The sequence below is a fragment of the Pogoniulus pusillus genome, chromosome 5 (assembly GCF_015220805.1).
Source record: "Pogoniulus pusillus isolate bPogPus1 chromosome 5, bPogPus1.pri, whole genome shotgun sequence".
NCBI classification, from domain to species: Eukaryota; Metazoa; Chordata; class Aves; order Piciformes; family Lybiidae; genus Pogoniulus; species Pogoniulus pusillus.
In genome coordinates, this window is record NC_087268.1 from 10,969,473 (window position 1) to 10,991,280 (window position 21,808).

The window sequence follows — 21,808 nt, forward strand, 5'->3', positions numbered from 1 at the left end:
AAGAGCAGTGTGCGAGGTGGTTTTTACACTGCCTGTGCATATGTGCTTAGCCTAGCTGGCTGCAGGTAGAGGTGGGACTATCAGAAGGCTCTTCCACAAATCCAACACTGGATTTGTCATCAGAGGTGAGGCCCTGCTTTCTTGATGAGGTGTGGCAGGTGATTGATGAGACCAGTTAATTAACTACCTAAGCACTGAAGCATGACAACTCAAGTTCTGCATATTTCCTTGCCCTGTCCTGCAGTCTTCCTTGCCCTGTCCTGCAGTCTTCCTTGCCCTGTCCTGCAGTCTTCCTTCCCTGTCCTCCACTTGTCCTTCCCCCATCCTTCACACTTCCTTCCCAAAAGAATCAAAGTTACTTCTCAAAGATGTTGAACTGCTTGCTCAGTGCAGCATACCAGAGTTTCTTTTGCTGAAGTGCCACAGAATTCCTGTCTGAGTTTTAGTATGACAATTAGGCTTGTAAGTCATCTAGTTTACTATCTAATTAGATGCTTCTCATGATACATCTCAGAGGAAGTCCTGAAGTTAGTTATTAGCAACTCTTAGCAAAGAAGGCTTGTAGGGGATACTGCTTCATTGTTCTGGAAAAGCTTCATTGCAGTCTGTAAGACTGGTCAGAGAATTTTAACAAGGCAAGTAAGCTAAATCAGAGAGTGCCATTATCTCTTTGTGCAAACATCTGTTGAGTAGTAGATGCATTTGATTTCTTGTCTCCATGAAAGTTAAGGTAACACCAGGTTGCCTCTACTGTGTCTTCTGGACAAGGGAGGTTATTCTTCTCCTGTACTCAGCACTGGTCAGGCCACACCTTGAGTACTGTGTCCAGTTCTGGGCCCCTCAATTCAAGAGAGATGTTGAGGTGCTGGAACGTGTCCAGAGAAGGGCAACAAAGCTGGTGAGGGGCCTGGAGCACAAATCCTACGAGGAGAGGTTGAGGGAGCTGGGCCTGTTTAGCCTGGAGAAGAGGAGGCTCAAGGGTGATCTTATTACTGTCTACAACTACTTGAAGGGGCATTGTAGCCAGTTGGGGGGTGGCCTCTTCTCCCAGGCAACCAGCAATAGAACAAGGGGACACAGTCTCAAGTTGTGCTGGGGTAGGTATAGGCTGGATGTTAGGAAGAAGTTCTTCACAGAGAGAGTGATTGGCATTGGAATGGGCTGCCCAGGGAGGTGGTGGAGGCACCGTCCCTGGGGGTCTTCAAGAAAAGCCTGGCTGAGGCACTTAGTGCCATGGTCTAGTTGACTGGCTAGGGCTGTGTGATAGGTTGGACTGGATGATCTTGGAGGTCTCTTCCAACCTGGTTGATTCTATGATTCTGTACTAGATTGTGACTGTTCAAATGTGAAGGGAAATGTTTAACAAGTGTCTTATTTAGGACTCATATAGCTGAAGAGTACATATGAAACTAATTGATTTTTTTTTCCAAGATATGATAATCAGAGAAGATTCCATGAATAGGTTTGCCACAAAATTACCAAAAAAGAAAGTACTTCCTTGCACAACACAGGGTCAACTCTCAGAGGTCCATGCCACAAGATGGCAACAAGGCCAGAATGTGTAACACTTACGTGTTGGTGCAGTCAGTAACTATCATAGGATCACAAAATGGTTTGAATTTGAAGAAAACTTAAAGATCATCCAGTTCCAACCCCTCTGCAATTGGCTGGAACATCTCCTACTAGATCAGGTTGCTCAAGACTCTGTCTAGCCTGGCCCTGAACGCCTCCAGGGAGGGGGCATCCATGACCTCTCTGGGCGACCAGTTCCAGTATCTCACCACCCTCACTGTAATGAATAACTTCCTAATACTCAGTCTAAATCTACCCTCCTCAAGCTTCAATCCTTTCCCTCGTGTCCTATCACTATAAGCCCTTGTAAAAATGCCTCCCCAGCTTTCTCCCATGCCCCTCTCCTGCCTTGTAGGACATTCAGAGAGGAACAGTGTGGCTGTGGTGGTTTAGCAGAATGCTCTGGGGGCGCCTTCAATCTTTGAATGGTAGCTGAGGGTGTACTAGGAGAGGGCTCACTGTTTTAGTGCTCTTCCTGCTCTCTTTGTCCAAGCATCTGCTTTTCACAGTATCACACAGTATCACACAGTATCACAGTATTATCAGGGTTGGAAGAGACCTCACAGATCATCAAGTCCAACCCTTTACCACAGAGCTCAAGGCTAGACCATGGCACCAAGTGCCACGTCCAATCCTGCCTTGAACAGCTCCAGGGGCGGCGACTCCACCACCTCCCCGGGCAGCCCATTCCAGTGTCCATCCATCAGAAGTTTTTTTAGCAAGCTCAGCCTCTGGATTCCCTTATGCATCTGCTCAGCACAGGTGTGGTGGCTTTTAAAGAGAGACGACAGAAAGGAAGCTCTCGAAATGGAGAAGCAGCACAGAAATATACTTGCAGAGATACAGAAAAGACATTACAGAAGCAGATACAGCAGTCGTGGTGAACCCCCCTGAATTTTCCCCCAGCTCAAACCCAAATCTCCAATCCCCAGTGCTCCAATCCTTGCCCCCACCCCAGTGCCTCCGCCATGCGTAGGCCCAAACACAAGCCTCTGCAGGCCCCAGAGCAGGCCTACTGCTTGCATGTTTGTCCGGTGAAGTGGCTCCTGCTCGGCGCGGGGCAGGAGGGGGAGGAAAGGACAACGAGCTGGCCTTGACGTGAGTTTATGGAGAGATAGCACAATTATGGGATTGAGTAAGAGTCTTCTAGTCCCCAAAAGATTTGTTTAGCCCTGTAGTTCTCAACCTGGGCCAGCAGGTGAGCACAAGCAAGGGCCTAGGCTTCATTTGCCAGAGCCTTTCACAGCTAGGTAGTGAAAGGTTGGACTGGATGATCTTGGAGGTCTCTTCCAACCTGGTTGATTCTATGATTCTATGAAATACATTTTGTTTCAAGCCACTCAGTCTTTACAGCAGTGAGTCAGGCTAGCTTTGTCCATGTGCTGCTTTAGATAGCAGAAGTTACAGCTGTCACAAGTCATTATTCCCATTGAGAATAGTGATTCATCTTCCCAAGAGTCGTCAAGGGCTCTCACAGCAGGAATGAGATTTTAGCTTGTGTCACTATTCTCCAAGAGGGAATACATGTGGAGGCAGGACATTAGACTGGGATACATGTGTTTTCAGTTGAAACAGATTGTCCTTGAGAACTTCTGTCTCTGCAGTGAATTTAGTGTTTACTCGTTCATGGCTAGCCTCTGCGTGGCAGTTGTGAAGAAGAAGGCTTGCTCTTGTGGAAAAGGTACACTTCAGCTTAGCCTCTCAAATGTGGCTTGGTCCTAATCAGGACAAGCAGCCTTTAGTGGAGTAGGAATAGTCTCTAGTTTTCAGCTTTTTCTCCATGCTATGATTGCTGCTGGTGATGCTATTCCAATCAGTGTTTTAACTGACAAATGCTTTTTTTTTTCTGGCAGAATTTTTTCCTCAGTGTTCTTTAATTACTTGTCAGAGCAGTCTATCAGAGGTGCTACTTATATGGGAAAGGCCTCCTGAGCAAGAACTCCCGACCCGTCTCACAGGGAGGTCTGCTCCCTTCCTGGTGCCCGGGTTAGGGACATCACACCCCACCTTGAGTGCTGTGTTCAGTTCTGGGCCCCTCAGTTTAGAAGGGACATTGAGATGCTTGAGCGTGTCCAGAGAAGGGCGACGAGGCTGGTGAGAGGCCTCAAGCAGAAGCCCTACGAGGAGAGGCTGAGGGAGCTGGGATTGTTTAGCCTGGAGAAGAGGAGGCTCAGGGGTGACCTTATTGTTGTCTACAACTACCTGAGGGGTGGTTGTGGCCAGGAGGAGGTTGCTCTCTTCTCTCAGGTGGCCAGCACCAGAACGAGAGGACACAGCCTCAGGCTGCGCCAGGGGAGATTTAGGCTTGAGATGAGGAGAAAGTTCTTCACTGAGAGAGTCATTGGACACTGGAATGGGCTGCCCGGGGAGGTGGTGGAGTCGCCGTCCCTGGGGCTGTTCAAGGCAAGGTTGGACGTGGCATTTGGTGCCATGGTCTAGCCTTGAGCTCTGAGGTAAAGGGTTGGACTTGATGATCTATGAGGTCTCTTCCAGCCCTGATGATACTATGATGATACTACTATGAACTGTACCTTCTGCAGAGATATTCTGGAAAGAACAATCCTTTGATGATTTCAGGATCTATAAATCCAACATATCACAGTTCACTTTGTATTTAGTTGTGTCCTTACACTGACTTCATTTTTTGCATCGGTTGTCTCGTTAGTGCTTGATACACAACCTCAGTAGGGGAGTTGGAATGGAATTTGGAAGAATCTGAAGCCCAAATGTCATAAAAAGAATAAATATGCTAATGAACAGCATCTGTATAAACTGGGGGTAACATTGTACATATTTTCAAGAATTGTGAAGTGGATGTCTTGCTTGAGAATGACACTATGAAGGTTGAATCAAAAGACAACATTTTGAGAGAGCTTTGGAATTGTGTACTGTGACAGGATGCAAGACTTTTGTTGCAGTGTTTGTCCCACGTTCTAGTCTTCAGGAGTCGGGACATGGACACCCTTAAAATGATTCTCACAACATAAGCTCAGTTGCTGGAAAATCTTTTTTTCCTGGTGCAGAATCCTTAGTTTTATGTAACTGTGGAAGCAATGACAGTCAGAGAAATGCTGTGAGAATGCTGCTTCCTGCAGCACACTACTGCTTAGGCAGTGGTTGTGGTAAGAGGCAGTTAAATTGATGTAAAGACCAAGTTGACTTGACATGTTTTTTAACCAAGTGTTTATTAGTTGAAATAATCTTGGGCGGTTTTTGGCATAATGTTATGTTTGAGTGGGAACTTGACTCATTGTCAGAGGTCTGTGTGTATTTCAGCATGTTGGGCTGACATTACCAAATGGAACCGTGGGAGGCTTTTGGCTTGTGTTGATGGAATATAAACCAAAGCTCTTACCTTGCTGCCTCAAGAGCCGCAAAAATGTTAATAGAAGTCAGAGATGCAAGAGAAAAAAGTGTGTTCCATACAGCCTGTTAACTTGCCAGGACTAGTTTTTTCCTTTGATTACTTGCCACTGTTTTGTTCCACTAGTTTTAGGCACACAAGCCGTGAGACTTCCTCTGCATTCCTTTGGAAATTATTTTGCACTTCTCATAAGACTTTGTGAAGCTCTTCCCTCATTTAGATTTCCTGGTCCTTAAATTTCCAGAGCAGAACCTGCACCCGAACTGTCAGGGGCTGCCTTCCTGTTAGCTTTGGCAAAGCAGGCCAGGCTTCCTTCTTGCTGCTGTCTGCTTTCGTTCAACTGAGTGAAACAGCCAACAGTTGTGTGTCTCAGACTACAAGTGTTTTAGGGTAGGTATTGTGATGCACTCTGCTGAAGGGTGCCGTGGACATTTTCGGTGAACCTACATGAACATTTAAATCAACCTACATTTACCACAAGTGAAAGAGCTGAAAGAGCTGGAGCTGATAGGTGATTGTTTGCCCTTTTTTTTCTCTTGTGTTTCTCTCAGCCTGGATTTTTTGCACAAAGTTTGGTGTCCTAAACAGTTTTCCTTGTCCTTTCTGTGACTCTTCTCCCCTGACTAAATTACTTGAGCACAAGCATTACAATAGGCTCATGGAAAGGACTATTACAGGCACTTAAAGAAAGATTAAGTTAATGATTCATTAGTAAGTATAAATTAAAATTAATCACTTAAGCTGCTTGTAAAATTGGACAATTTTTCCTCACTTCATCAAAGATAATTTGTCCTTAAAGAATGTGATGCTTGTATCTCAACTGTTAGGTGCTAAACTAATTTAAGTTGGTTTTTGAGCCTGCAGGAGTATGGTAGCTTTTGCAATTATCTAAAAGCCCAGAATGTTACTGGTCTGTTATAATTTAATTTCTTCCCTGTATTTTAAACCTGGGTTTTTTTTAATAATGTTACTGTATAAACCAATACATATGCATTTTCTGTAATCATTATAGCCCTGGAAAAAGAACTTGAGGTCAACTGAAACCCAAATGTAAACAATAATATATGTGTTTTAATTTTTGGCATTGGAAAATATTTCCACGATTCCTAAGATTTAGTAAGTCTGCCCTCTAAAGAGGGGGATGTAAGTTAATAGAAACTGCAAGGCATTGATTTTGTGGATGCACTCTCATGTTAAAACAACAAAGATAGAATTACCGAGGAATGAATAATTCTCAGAAGTTGGGGTGGGGGGTTAGGTTTATGGAGCTAGAAAGGCAGAAGATTTTGACTGTTGCACAGTGTTTCTGAAACAATTTCATTCTGAAGAGGTTTGTGCTAGAAAAAGGCATCCAGTGGCTTAAAAACACTGGGTAGAAGCTCTGGAAGTCTTAGGCTTTACATTCTCTGTCACCTGTGTACTTTGCCAGCTTGCCTATAGATCGTGCTCTTTCAACATCTCAGTTACAAAAATATGTAGTGTCTTCAGCTTAGAACAGAAGGGAAGGGAAAAGCCTAGGAAGATGGTCAATTTTGCCTCTTTAGCTAGAGATAATATTTTTGCCTAGTTCTTAGCTGAATTTTGTCAGCTCATACTTTCTTGTAGCAGAGGTATTGATTGTGGTTAGGTGCCAGAAATAGCTGAATACAGTGTTCCTCCTTACTCTCTCCTTTGCTTTCCACAAAACTTACCACATTTTTTACAATCTGTCCATTAAAATATTTATATAAAATGAACATAACAATCAATTGACTCAGCAAGGCCTTTGACACCCTCTCCCATGACATCCTAGTGAGCAAGCTCAGGAAGTGCAGGATGGAGTTACAGAATGAGGTGGATTAGGAACCAGTTACAAGACAGAGCTCAAAGAGCAGTGATCAATGGTGCCAGTTCCAGCTGGAGAGCTGCAACTGGTGTAGTTCCCCAGGGATCAGTACTGGGTCCAATGTTGTTCAGCATCTTCAACAATTATATTGATGAGAGGACAGAGTCTGCTCAGCAGATTTGCTGATGACACCAAACTGGGAGGCTTGGCTGATACAGCTGAAGGCTGTGTGGCCATCCAGCAAGACCTGGACAGATTGGAGAGCTGGCCACAGAGGAATCAAATGAGGTTCAACAAGGACAAGTGCAGAATCCTGCAGCTTGGGAGGAATAATAAACTGCACCAGTAGTACAGGCTGGGAGGTGATCTACTGGAAAGCAGCCCTGTGAAGAGGGACCTGAGAGTCTCCCTACCTGTTATCTGGTAGATAACAAGTTATCCACGGGACAGCAATGTGCCCTTATGGCCAAGAAGGCAAATGAGATCCTGGGATGTATTAGGAGGTGTGTCCAGCAGATCAAGGGAGATTCTCCTCCCCCTCTACTCTGCCCTGGTGAGACCCCATCTTGAGTAGTGCATTCAGTTTTGGGCTCCTGAGTTTAAGAAGGACAGGGATCTGCTAGAAAGGGTCCAGCAGAGAGCTACAAGGATGATTAGAGGACTGGAATACTGCCTTATGAGGAGAGGCTGAGGGACCTGGGACTTTTTAGCTTGGAGAAGACTGAGAGGGGATTTAATAAATGTCTATAAATATCTGAGGGCTGGGTATCAGGGGGGGGAGGAGACAGGCTCTTCTCATTTGCTCCCCGTAATAGGGGAGCAATGGATGTAAGCTGTAGCACAAAAAGTTCCACCTCAACACAAGGGGGAACTTCTTTACTGTAAGGGTCACAGAGCACAGGAACAGGGTCCCCAGAGAGGCTGTAGAGTCTCCTTCTCTGGAGACTTTCAAAGCCCATCTGGCTGCACTCTTCTGTGACCTGAGCTAGATTGTGTGGTCCTGCCATGGCAGGGGGATTGGACTTGATGATCTCTTTGGTTCCCTTCCAATCCCTGACATCCTGTGATCCAGTGGATGCTAGGCCATCTTATTTAAACTTTAACATTACCTAGAAAACTTGATGATCTTTGAGGTCACTTCCAACCTGGCATTCTGTGATGCTCTATATTAATTTAAAAATTACTTGTTGGGAGCAATAGTTTTTCCTTACTCAACTCCATCTGCGTCTTACCTGCACTAAATAACATATTTTAAAATCTTGCCAAAACTAAAATAAAAACCCAGTCCTGTTAGCATGATGCTAGAGAATGGTATCAACTTAAAGGAAGCATGCTCTAGCTGTCTTGCTAAGTATCTGTGGCCCTTTAGGTTTATAAATCTAGTATCCTAACATGCTGCATTCATCTCATGGTTTGGTCTATGGCTTGGGGCAAGAAACCCCCACAACTCATTTCATCTCACTTCAGTTCATCTCTCGTGGCTTTTCCATTAATTGTTCATAACTACAGAATCAAAGGAGCTACTTGTTTCAGTCTTGCTGGTTATCAGGCTTTTTAACTCCTCCAAAAGCCAGATAGACCTTTGCGAGGTACAAACAGAGCTTGGAGGCAACTTTGTTTCACTTGGCTAGATTACAAAAAGAGAGGACAGGAAGAGATTTTTTTCCTGACAATGATGATTTTGGGCCCTTCGCTACACAAAGCACATGGAGGTGCTGACGTGTCCAGTGAAGAGCAATCAAGGCAGTGAAGGGCTTTGAACACAAGTCGCATGAGGTATGGCTGAGAGAACTGGGGTTCTTTAGTCTGGAGAAATGGAGGTGGAGAGCAGACCTCGTTGCCCTTTAGAACTCCCTGAAAGGAGGTTCATCTCTTCTCGCATGCAACAAGTGACAGGACAAGAGAAAACATCATGAAGTTGTGTCAGGGAAAGTTCAAGTTGGATATTAGGAAAAATCCCTTCCCAGAAAGGCTTATCAAGCATTGGAACAGACTGCCCAGGAAGGTGGTGAAGTCACCATCCCTGGAGGGATCTAAAAGATGTTTGGATGTGGTGCTGAGGGACATGGTTTAGTGGTAGTGACTTAGCAGTAGTGGTGGAATTGCAAGCTCTCGGTAAGTGGTTGGACTTGATATTCTCCAAGGTCTCTTCCAACTTCAACAGTTCTGTGTTTCTGTGATGCCAAGTTGGCATTAACAATTTCTCTAGTTTAGAGCAGCGTAATATTTATTGCAACACACCTTGGTTAAAGTGTTACGAGGCTACAATTCTTGAGCCAAGTGAAGTGGTTGGAAATTGTTTGTGCTTTGCTTGGTTTTTACTGTAGGCAAAAGTGAGCTAATTTCTTGTATGTTGACTCGCTTCTTAGCCTTCAGCTTGTATTATTGTACACAGCAAGGCACAAAGTGGCAACTGCTGTTTGAAAAGTTGCCATTTGGAAGGAAGCACAGAGGGCTACCCTGCAGACCTGCACACACATGTATAATATATTATATGTGGTTACACCCTACCCCAGGTGGGGACAGGAGCAGCCGAAGGCATACAGAGATTTTCTGCAAGACAGAATCCGTTTTGTGAAATGGTTTTGTTTCTTTCTTTTCTGTTCTTTTTCTCAGGTTGAGTTTGTAAATGCTTTCTTAGATCTGGTATGTGCTCTGAAACGTATGAGTATGATAACAGATGAGCTAAGTTGCTTACTGCCAAAACCCTGCTAAGTGTAACCAGCATGCAGCCTAAGGAGGAGCATTAGTCTTTTACAACTTTGCCAACCTTAATATTGTAACTAAGTCATGGTTTAAATCACAAAATCATCACAGTATCTTTGAAACAACATGTAAACTGGGTTCACTGTACAAAAAGGGGAGGATGTGCTCAGCACCTCTGGACATGGAGTGAAAAAGGAGAGTAAGAAGTTGTGGAAATCATGTCTTTTCAGGACATTTGTGCAGCATGTCAGTTTCTCTGTCTCTCATCAGTCTGAGATGAGAGCCTTTTGAGACACACTGAGCCTTTTAAAAACATACTCTGCACTCCCAACCACTGCTCTCTCTGGTGCCTGAGTTGCAAACATTGTGGTGTAGCGCAGAGCTCTTCTTCACCCAACAGTGCGTAGAGAGTGTGTGTTGGAAAACAGTAAAGAGACTTTGTTTTGGTGATCTGGTAATTCTGCACCATCTTAAAGCTTCTCAAGTGGAAATGGTATTCGTGCAGTTCAGTGAAATGATCAGGAGTAAACTTAAATCATGAGTGGAGTTTTCTACTCTGTTGAAAAAAAAAAAAAGGCATACACTTTCATATAAATCAAGTTGCATGCCAGATATCATCAGTCTGCATGATTATAGCTGTCTGTCCTCCCACAGACAGTGTAACATGGGTGCAAATTTTGGCTCATCAAATGGAAATATGGGTGATTGATACAGATCAAATTTTTGCTAATGAAAGATTCATTCATAAACAGAGCTTGTGTATGTGTGTTCAAATTCAGAGCCAGTGATTGCATGAATACAGCTGCATAAATGAACTAAAAAAAGGTTAATGACAGTTGACTGACCCGAGACAGCTAGTTTTAAATGAAAGGCTAGAGAGTCTGTCCTTTACCATTTAATACCAAATACTCAGTAAGTATTCCCATTGGAATGGGCTGCCCGGGGAGGTGGTGGAGGCACCATCCCTGGAGGTGTTCAAGAGAAGACTGGATGAAGCACTTAGTGCCATGGTCTAGTTGACTGGCTAGGGCTGGGTGATAGGTTGGACTGGGTGATCTTGGAAGTCTCTTCCAACCTGGTTGATTCTATGATTCTATGATCTGAGTGCATGTCAAGGGATTCTGCAAGCTTTCCTCATGCCCATTGAAGCCTGTGAGGCTTCTTCTGTAAGATGGGTTTACAGGGTTGGGGACTGTGTTTTGCAAGTCTCGTTGCTAAGTATAATTCTGAGTCCAGGCATTTTCCTTCAGGGATAGTCTGACCAATGTCAAAATGTATAATTTTTGAAGATCTGTTGTTAACATGAGCATATAACCTTTAAAAAAAGAGAAGTGCATGCTTGTGCAAAACCCCAAAACGGAATGCAGAATTCACTGGGGTAGGAGAGAACGTTTCACAGTATCACAGTATCATCAGGGTTGGAAGAGACCTCACAGATCATCAAGTCCAACCCTTTACCACAGAGCTCAAGGCTAGACCATGGCACCCAGTGCCACATCCAATCCTGCCTTGAACAGCTCCAGGGACGGCGACTCCACCACCTCCCCAGGCAGCCCGTTCCAGTTTGGAATGGAACCTTGTAGTGTCACATTGTAACTAATCTCTGTGCAAATTCAGAGTACTGCTTCCTACTTTTTCAGCTTTATTGATTCTACTAAGCATATGGACAGTTCTATTTGCTGAGAGTCACCCAAATGTCTCTGTAGGAGAATGCTGATAACTCTTAGAATTTTAAACTTGGCTGTGCATCTCTGCTGTTTTTCAAGCATAGAGTCTATTTCTTATCTGTGTAAATGATATTGTCTTGCCTCCACAGCTCTCTTTGGGCCTGCCTGCTGCAAAGGTGGTAACACTTCTCAGTTTCACATTATGTGAAATTTGTGGTCATTCTCATTTTTGCTCACTTCTGTCTTTTTTCCCCCCCTCAACTACAGCTTCTATTTACCTCATGTGCACTCTGAAAAGTCATTAGTTTTCCAGTGTTCCTGCAAGACTAAAATTATGAGGCATTTAATGAGTTAAAGGCTTGTGGAGTTTCAAAGAAATGCAGGACAGCTGCTGTAAAGTCTCCCTGCTACCCTAACTGACCTCATGCTTGTCAGACAAATGTGATAATATCCAAAAACGGGTGCAAGACAGGAAGTGTTTCATGCAAAGGAAAGTATGTGTTTCATGCAAAGACATCAGGAACACTCTTTCCCAGGGCCACTTACCGTAAGATCCATACTAATTTAAAAGGAACAGCAAAATTGCAGAATGTGTTTACAGAAATGTTATTTTAGTCCAAAAAAACCCTCATTGCTTGTTATTCTAGTGTGCAAATGGCAAAAGCAGTGAAGTAATCCACTGTGCATGTTTGATATAAGGAGATTGCTGGCTACAGGGACGTACTTTTTTAACTTCTGGAGAATTCACATGTTTATTTTTATCACTTTTTTTAGTCTTTTTGAGGGGAGGCTTTGACTTGAAAAAAGTGATACAGGAGAAATACCAATCTACTTATCATAGATTCACAGATTGAATCAGGTTGGAAGAGACCCTCCTAGGTCATCCTGTCCAAGTTCCCTACTGTGAGCAGAGATGCCTCCAACTAGATCAGGCTGCTCAGGGTCACATCAAGTCTAATCTTGAATGTCTCTGAGGGTGGACCCTCGACCACATCCACCAAAGACTGATTTAAAATCTATCAGGCTTTTAATCAATTTAACAATCCGAGAGAATTCTTTAGCAAACAGAACAAAATCTCTTTTTCTCTCCACTGCATTATGTGGCTTAGAATTTAAAAGAATTGGATAAATGGAGCAGTGCCCACTCTGTGTAGAAAGTGTGAGAAAGTCTTGTAAATATTGCCAAGAAAGTAGGAATTACTTGTTTTGTAAGAGATTTAACATCTTTCAGTTGTCAGCCAACCAAGTTTATCAGTGTACTAGATATACAGGCTCCTATTATTTTCATCTGATTGAAAAATTAATCTCTGAGAAAAGACTGTATTTAATTTATGGTTTTCAATAATATTGATTTAAAAACATGCAAATAAAAAGAATTCTTACCAGTTCAGAGCTCTTCTGCTGGTAGTTAGGGATATTTTCCCTAAATTTCCTCTTAGTTGTGTCCAGAATTGTCTCTCTTGTAGTATAAATCTGCAATAAAATTCAAAACTCGATTATTATTTTTAACAAGCATAAGTAATTGAAGGTTGGACTCGATGATCTTGTTTTTTTCTGGCCTAAAATGATTTCTTTTGAGTTAAGAAGTCCTTATTGCAGCATTAACTTGATAAATGTCTATAAAATAAATTTTATAGATTCATAGAGTGGTTTGGTTGGAAAGACTTTAAAGATCATCTACTTCCAGTCTCTTGCTGTTGGCAGGGACACCCTTCACTAGACCAGGTTGCTCAAGGCCCCATTTAACCTAGACTTCAACACCTCCAGGGAGGGGGCATCCACGACTTCCCTGAGTAACCTGCTCCAGTGTCTCACCATCCTCACTGTCAAGAATTTCTTTCTAATAATAACAATTTGTTAAGGATTAACAAACTAGATCTCTAGTAAAGATTCTACTATTCAAAATGTTGAGTATAAGTGATATGCTCTGCTGATTAACTGTTATCAAGTCTAGCAGATGCCTGTAAGAATATTAAAATAAAGCACTGCTATTTAATCTCCAATTTATTTTTTTTCATTTGAAGACATGTTTCTGTTTTACTTTTCCCCCCATATTCTGCTAGTTTTGAAAATACTCGTTTGCACTGGTAGGGAAGGAACAAATTCTACCTGCTAGAACTTACATAGAGAATTTTATCTTTGTGAATTCACTTTTTTTTTGTGAAGTTAGGTCTCCAGTCTCAAAGGACCCTTTGGAAAGTGTAGTCCATAGTCAGGCAGCTATGGGAGGGAAAAGCGTGCTCACGGTATCAATATTCAATGGCTTACTAGGAATGGCTTGGTGTTAATGTGGAGATGTGACTAAACAATTCAGGTGAGGTGCAAGAAGAGGTGAAGGCAAGCTACTAAGAGAAAGGGCTGATTGAAACTGAACTCAGTGCTGCCACATACTGAGGAGTGAAAGGAGTATGATCTGTGGTTTTAGAAGGTGATCCAAGGATGTAAGAGAAGAGAAAGGGAAGGGAAACGAGATTATTTGGGCACAGGGAGACATTTTTTGTTATTTGGTGGTAGCAACTCATTTACTATACACACATAGTTGTTTCAAACTGAATTATATTTTATATTTGCCTGCTGTTTCTGGAAGCTATTGCCAAAAGTGAAAACCACATGATATATTTCTAGTATTAAACCATCTATTACTGATGGAAAATGACAGAGTAAAGGGAGAAGGCACCAGTTAGTCTGGGTTAGCTCATGTGTTCTGGATAACTCTTTCTTGAACTCTTAGATTTCTGAACTTGTACTAGACTATCTTGGTTTTCCACTGCTTTTTGGATGTGATGAATTGTCTCCCCTTCCTTGTCAGTGTCAGGTAATCTCAAGTGCTCTCATGATAGTGTTCATCATACTTTTCCATATGGTGTAATAACTGATCACTTTTCTATTAACTATTATAATAAGATAACAAATACCATAATGACTTAACAAAAGGAATGTTGTGGAATTGTTAAGGCTACACATAGCCTTAGATCTTCTGTATTTTTGCTTTTTAACAGTACAAGTGCTAGATTTTTGATCGGTAGTGGCTTTCTAATTTAAGCTCTTAATTTTTGATGGTGAAACAAGGAATTTGTTCTGAAGTCAAAAAAAGGCTAATCTTTTGAGAAGAGAGATAAAAACAGAATCCAATTTTCCCAATTGTTAATTGAAAACAATTTTACTGTTTTAGGAAAGTTGCTTTGAAGTGCTATATATATATATATATGCACCTTACAAAATCATGTAGCTGTGTAAGGTACAGGAAAAGTTGCAAACCTGTCTGTCTGTCTATCTTTGTCATTGACTTTTTCAGGTGATTTATGGTAAAACATTTCATGAACTTGTTTTCTTGTAACAGTGAAGTTAAATCACTTAATTTTATCTGGTTGCATTTCTTCAAAGTATACTGAGTTAGTTTTGATGAGTAACAAGATGTGTGTGAGGATATCCTGTGCTTATGCTTCAAAGAAGGGACCTTTTGGTGTCTTTCAGTATAGCACAATTATGGTCAATCCTTTTCTGTCTTCACTTAGAGCAGAGGGTATTAAGACAGCTGGGCTTGATGATCTTAGAGATCTTTTTCAACCAAAGCTATTGTATGATTCTATAGATAGTGCACTTGTTAAGACCAGTGACTCGTTCGATATGCCAGATCCCCAAGGCAATGATTTCATGATCTCAGGGATTTCATGCTAAAATTCCACTCTTCAAGCAGAGAGAAAGGAAACTTTTTCAATAGCTTTCACGAGTACTTAACTCATAGTAAGATAATGTAATGCTTCTTGACACATTGTCATAGTATTTTATTTAAGAACTAAATAGCTCTTTACTGTTTTAAGTCACTCTGAGTAATAGCTTGCAGCAAGTTTAATTTTTTGGCTTTCTCTTACTTTCCTGGCAACTGTAGAGAAGTCTGTTCAATGTCTCACCCTGTCCAAAATATGGTGGGTTTATTTTTTGTTCAGTTCATAATTCCTGCCAGGTCTGCGACTGTCCCTTTTTGATCTCACTGTATCTGGACCTTCTCCTTCATTGTTAGGTATCCAGCTGAAGCATTCTTGCAGGCATTTATCTCCTTATCAAATATATACAAGAATTTGGTGCTTGACTTAGTAATCCAAAAGAAACCAAAGCCTAACTCTTGTGACTGTCTGCTTCAAAGGCTGTTTTGTGATGCATGTGGAACACCAAAGAATCACAGAATCATAAAGTCATAGAATGATAGGGCTTGAAGGGGACTTCTATAGATCATCTAGTCCAACCTCTCTGCTAAAGCAGGATCACCTAGGGCAGGCCACACAGGAATGCATCCAGATGGGTTTTGAAGGTCTATAGAGAAGAAGATTCTACAGTCTCTCTGATCAGCCTGTTCCAGTGCTCCAGCACCTTCACAGTAAAATAAGTTTCTTCTCATGTTGATGTGGAAATTCCTGTGTTCCAGACTATACCATTTGTTACTTGTCCTGTTATTGAGCATCAGTGAAAAGAGACTGGCACCTTCATCCTGACACCCACTCCTCAGATATTTATAGATGTAGATAAGATCCCCTCTCAGCTTCACTTCTCAAGACTAAACTGCCCTAGTTCTCTCAGTCTTTGTAGGAGAGGTGTTCAAATCCCACAGTCATCCGTGTAGTTCTTCATTGGATTTTATGCAGCACATCCTGTCTCCCTTGAAGTGGGGACTCCAAAACTGAATACAGTATTCCAGGTGTGTTCTCACTAAGGCAGAATAGAGGAGGAGAACCTCCCTAGACCTGCTGGACACACTTTTCTTGATGCACCCTGGCATACCATTGGCTCTCTTGGCAACAAGAGCACATTGCTGCCCTGTGGGTAACTTACTGGCTGCTAGAATTCCAAGGTCTTTCTCAGTGGAGCTGTTTTGACACTGTCTTACTGCTCAGAAAGGTATTTGAAAATCTGTGGATTTTTTAGTGAAAGGAGAAGGACTTCTTAATTGATTATTTTGTCCATTTGACTTTTTAAATAAGCCCCATGTAAATATGTGGTTTAACCTTTGTGTTACGAAGCTGTTGAAAGGAGGTAATTGAGAGAAGGCTGGGCAAGAGTGGGTTCAAGTTTTCAGTTTTGTGCATGCGAACGTAGAAGTACTCAAAATCAGAGCACACTACTGTCTCAGGTGTAGTTGGAATGGCATCTATATATGTGTTCAATAAATGAGGTGAAACATTGAAGTGTATATAGCGTATGAAAGTCCTGATTCCTAGTAATGGCAAAGGTAAGTAGCATTTTCAAGGAGCAAGGCTGTAATTAAGATGGTTAGTTATGCCTTCCTTGAATGACTGAGGTAAAATACCTAAGTCACTCCAGTGTTGCCACCTCTCTTCACATTTAGTCTGTTCATGTGCTCTTTTTGTCGTATCTGTATGAGCTTCTGTTGACCAGCATTTTCTTACCATACTTTTACAATCACTTTTAAAAAGCCATTTGCTTTGTACCAGTGACAGTTCAGTAGGTGTTGTTTCTACTCTGCCTACATAAAGAGGGTGCAGCTTGGTGCTTCTGAGCCTGTTTCTGCTCTGCTTAAAGGGGGATAACAATGCTGCCCTGCTTTGGCAGAATGCCCTTCTGATCCAGAGGTGAAAGAGTAGATAAAGCCTTCTTTCAGATGGTTCCAGGAGAATCTGGATCCAAACTGCACCAAGGCTTGCTATCTCTGAAGGAGATTTAAGGCAGTCCTGCTGGGATTTGATTCTGTGGCTGAGTAATTTCAATTTACTTTTAATAAACCCTTGTCACACTGCTGCTATTGCCTTTTGTTGTAGTTGTTACATTCCTCTGGGGCCTCTAGCCATTGTCTGTTTTGTTTCTTTGTTTTTGCTTTTCCTCACTAGTGGTAGATTTTTAAGTTGGCCAAAGATACCAAATTTAGTTCCCACCACAGAAAACCCTGTGCATTTGCATGGTGCATGTGGCAGCCATGCAGGCTTTGCTGCATACTCCCTTGTCAAAGTGCATCTTCCTGGGGGGGGGAGAGAGGGGGTGGGGTGTTTGTGTTGCTTGTTTGCATCCCAGGAGCACTCATTACAGGAGGTGTACAGTGTAAGTGGGTTTTGGATGTTACTCCTCCTTGCCTTTCTACAGCCTCTGCTGATAAAGTGCACGTGCTTGGTGCTTTCAAGTTCTGAGTAAATTTTTGAGATCCTTTTAAGGTGTGAACATGGAAGAAAGTAGTGCCACAGAGCAAGGAATAGGGAAAGGTCTCTAAGGGTTAGATGTGTGCTATTCCAGACTGTGGAAAGCTGTTTGCGCCCTTTTGTGTGCATATAGAGGCACTCAAATTCTCATGGGACAGATTCAGTATATATTTGAAAGAGTTTTGGAGAGCTGTGGCTTTCTACTGAGTGTGGTGAGTATTTTTGAACAGTCTGATGGCTTTTTCAGAAGGCACCAAAGTCAGTTTAAAATTCTTAGGTGTACTTTGTATTGCAAACTTCAGCTGTTTTTATTTATTTGTTGGGTTTTACTTATTTATGTATTTATTTATTTATTTTATTTGGAAAATACCCTTGAAGTATTCATCTGGGGAGATGGCCTTTTTTTTTTTCCCAGGAGAAAGCTTTGGATGCAAAGTGGTAAGAGGAATATTCCCTAGACCTCTCTGAAATGTGTTCTGAAAACTACCATTGGGTATAAAGCATGAAGCTGTTTTGTGCTCCTCAGGGCAGAGGAAGATGGAATCTGTAGTTTGTTGAAGTGCAGATTTTCCCCAGGGTGCTCATATACACTACAGAATATACATTAAGCTGTTGGCATTGTGTCGCTAAATCTTTTGTCTTTGTATCTGTTTCAGAAGGTCCTAAATTAAAAAAGAACAAGCCAGACATCCTTGCTCCTCCCAAAATAAATCACAGTTGTGAAACTGTCTTTAACATGTTTGCTGAATGAAGCACAAACAGAACACTCATAGCAACCTACCATTTTCTGGCAAACATGAGGACTCTTCTGAGAAGTTTTTCACTGTTTCTCACATAGTCTTTAGGTAACCTTTAAGAAACTGATGAGAGAGGGAATAGTTGTAAGGCAGATTACTGCCTATTTAACTTGGGATTACAGGTGGGTTTTGGCATGTGATGTTGAACAACTATCAGGAATGGTGTGGTCAGCAGGAGCAGGGAGGTCATTCTGCCCCTGTACTCTGCACTGGTTAGACCACACCTTGAGTATTGTGTTCAGTTCTGGGCTCCCCAGTTTAAAAGGGACATTGAGATGCTTGAGCGTGTCCAGAGAAGGGCGACGAGGCTGGTGAGAGGCCTTGAGCACAGCCCTATGAGGAGAGGCTGAGGGAGCTGGGATTGGTTAGCCTGGAGAAGAGGAGGCTCAGGAGTGACCTTATTGCTGTCTACAACTACCTGAGGGGTGGTTGTGGCCAGGAGGAGGTTGCTCTCTTCTCTCAGGTGGCCAGCGCCAGAACAAGAGGACACAGCCTCAGGCTGCGCCAGGGGAGATTTAGGCTTGAGGTGAGGAGAAAGTTCTTCACTGAGAGAGTCATTGGACACTGGAATGGGCTGCCCAGGGAGGTGGTGGAGTCGCCGTCCCTGGGGCTGTTCAAGGCAAGGTTGGACGTGGCACTTGGTGCCACGGTCTAGCCTTGAGCTCTGTGGTAAAGGGTTGGACTCGATGATCTGTGAGGTCTCTTCCAACCCTGATGATACTATGATACTATACTATGATACAACAGTGTTCTGTTCCTCTCAAGTCGATGCTGGTTTTAAAGCAAGAAGTCAGGAAAGGGCCATACACATTTAGGTTTTACAGCTCTAAACTTCAAAACAACTTGATTAAAGTTTTAATGAGAAATTTAGACCTACTGTCATGGCACAACAGAGATTTCCAAATTAGTGTCAGAAAGATGCGGGGGTTTTTTGTTATTCTGCATTCCACTAGTATTTTGATGTATTGCCTTCACATTTTAGCTATTAAATTGGTAGTTTTTCATATGTTACTTCTAGTACTGAGAAAGGGATGCCATGAATAACCAGTAAGAACAAAGCAATAAGCTGGTTTTAACAGAGGTGACACATTTAGGTACCAGTAGCTCATGTGCAGCAATTTCTGTGGGCCAAAAAGGAAGGAAAAAAGGGGGAGATAACATGGATTTTTCTGACTTTTCAGACTTTTCTAGAGCTTTGCTTTATGATGGAAAATAGACCTACAATCTTGTTGTTTGATGTCATGAAGCTAAGAAATCAGGTTAGCCGTTCACAGGATTAAGGCTAAGATAAAATGAAAGTGAGGGAAAAGGGTGTGTTCTATGGGAAGGAAACATTAAGAAAATAGGCAAGCCTATTTAGGAAGACTTAGAAGCAGATGAAGTAATGAGAACCTGAACAAAACCCCACAAGCATTGGGGTTTCCATACACTTGGGGAGACTTCAGCACAAGATTGCTGTGGATGCCTGTCTGAGAATTGCTCCTGGGAAGTGGCTCCTCTGGACTTTTTGTAATGCAGCTGCTGGAACCCACATGTCTTGCATGTTTTGGGTCATAAATTTCTTTATGTCAAGAAATGTAAGGATAATTTCATTATGCTTTTAAAGTAATCTACAAAGAGGTTTATTTGCTTCAGAATGATTGGAAGTTTCCTGCCCTTCCTTCACGTGACCACTACTTTTTTGAGATATTTAAGGGGAAATAGCAATAGAATCATTTGTGTTGGAAGGGACCATAGGCAGGGACACTTTCCACTAGGCTAGGTTGCTCAGGGCCCTGTCAAACCTGGTTTTAAACACCTCCTGGGAGAAAGGACATCCACAGCCTTCCTGGGTAACCTGTTCCAGTATCTCACCATGCTCATAGTAAAGATTTTCTTCCTAATATCGAGTCTAAACCTACCCTCTTCCAGCTTAAAGTCATTTTCCCTTTGTCCTATTACTGTGAGCCTTGGTGTAAAGTCCCTCCCCAGCTTTCTTGCAGCCTCCTTCAGGCACTGGAAAGCTGCTGTAGGGTATCCCTGGTGCACTGTATTCTCCAGGCTGAAGAAGGCTGCTTACCACAGTTACTAAAGTGACTGTTAATCAGTACAGAGTAATAATGTTTTTTAAAAAAAAATCTGAATTTTTACCTTTTTTTCTCATGTATTTCCCCAGGTCCTTTTTAACTTAGTGAAGTACCCAAGACACCTGGCTGGGACGTGAATCTTTCTTAAGAGTACACTCTGTACTCACTGTACAGTTGATTCACAACTGTATGCTATAAAAGTTGTTTAAAAACATCTAGACTTATGTCAAAATTACATAACTGTGATGAAAACTTCAAAAGAAAGGTTGGGGTTTTTTTCCTCTTTGCTTTGTTTAGGTACAGGTTTGGGCTAGTTCTTCACCTCTGGGCTCTTGCACATCCTTTGTGTTTGTACTCAGTAACTGGTTCATCAGGAACCTTTAACCACATATGCAGTCTCATGGTGGGAAGATAACTTTTTTTGCTTTTGCTTTTTCTTAGTTTTCTTCTTCTTCTAGGGTGTGGTTTGATCTAAAATGAGTTTTAGGTTAGTTTTCTTCTTTTTTGACTTGCCAAAGGGTTTGTTCTGTTAGCATTGCACTGCTCCCTGTAAATCAGACATTCTTCTTGGGCTGCGTCAAGTTACTAATGACATGATTAATGCAGGAAGGGTAGAGAAGGATGACGTAGTGGCTCATGCAAAGTTTACCTGAGAATTATCTGTAGTTCTCTACTGTTTAGTGTCTGTATGAGTCATGGTCTGAAGCTCTGCCATTCCCTGTTCTTCAGCTGGGCAAGATCACACTTACCTCATTCTATGTATGCATTTCTCCCTTTCCTGCCAGATCTGATTAGAAGCACTTTTGTTTTAAACTCTATGTTTATGAAACATTAAACATGCTTTTTACAGATAGCTGCCCATAATGCTAAATGCAAAGCTCCACCAGATATCTGTGGTCCAGGCAGCTTTAGAAACTTTTGCTGTCCTTATGTACATTCTGATTTTTATCAACTCAAGTCTTTTTCGCATTCATGTGTTTAGCAATGATTGTGTTATGACATCAGTAAGCTTTGCAACAGGGCCGTGAATCAGTTGCTGTCTGTCAGTAAAGCCTCCTGTTACTTCTTGTGTATTTGCTCAGATGTAAGCTTACAAAACACAAATGGCAAGTTTATGATGCTGTCTCTAGCTTTTGAAATTTCCCTGGGCTGCAGGTACTACTGTTCCCATCAAATGTAGTTCTTATTCGTTCCTAAACTGAGTAGCTGGGAAATTGATCTTGCGGATCAAGAAAACATGCAAACGTGTTCTCTGACACAATCTGAAGTCTTTAGCATTCCCTTATTCTGAGCTAGTTGACTGCACCTTTTTCGTACCTGATAGACCCATGTTTGTTCTTCAATTCATGTATGTGTGTCCTTTAACTACAGGTTCCTTGTATCGATGAATTGATATTCCTCTAAACTCCATAGTAAGTCTGCTGTCAAATGCTCTCAAGTCTCTATAAGGAGACCAGCATGAAGGCAGTATAGAATTTGCAAGAAATGCTGATTATTTTTTCATTATTCCTTTGTTTTCTCTGTAAAACTGTCATGAAGTCTTTGGCTGTCATTCAGGACTTCAGCTTTCCTCAACTGAACTTCTCTTATATTCTGTGCATGTGCTGTTCAGTCTGAATTATCTTGTGGGGAAAAAAAAAAAGCTTAATGTTTAGCAGTCGAAGGTTA

The 21,808-nt window shown here is 42.1% G+C and overlaps 1 protein-coding gene across 3 annotated transcripts in view; it reads right to left on the reverse strand.

Moving 5' to 3' along the window:
• FILIP1L (filamin A interacting protein 1 like) overlaps nucleotides 1-21,808 on the reverse strand; it is a 243,585-nt gene that overhangs the window by 114,678 nt on the left and 107,099 nt on the right. For all 3 annotated transcript variants that reach the window (XM_064143194.1, XM_064143197.1, XM_064143195.1), the window contains exon 3: nucleotides 12,518-12,607. The gene's annotated coding sequence lies outside the window, so the exon portion shown is untranslated. The remainder of the gene's footprint in view (nucleotides 1-12,517; nucleotides 12,608-21,808) is intronic.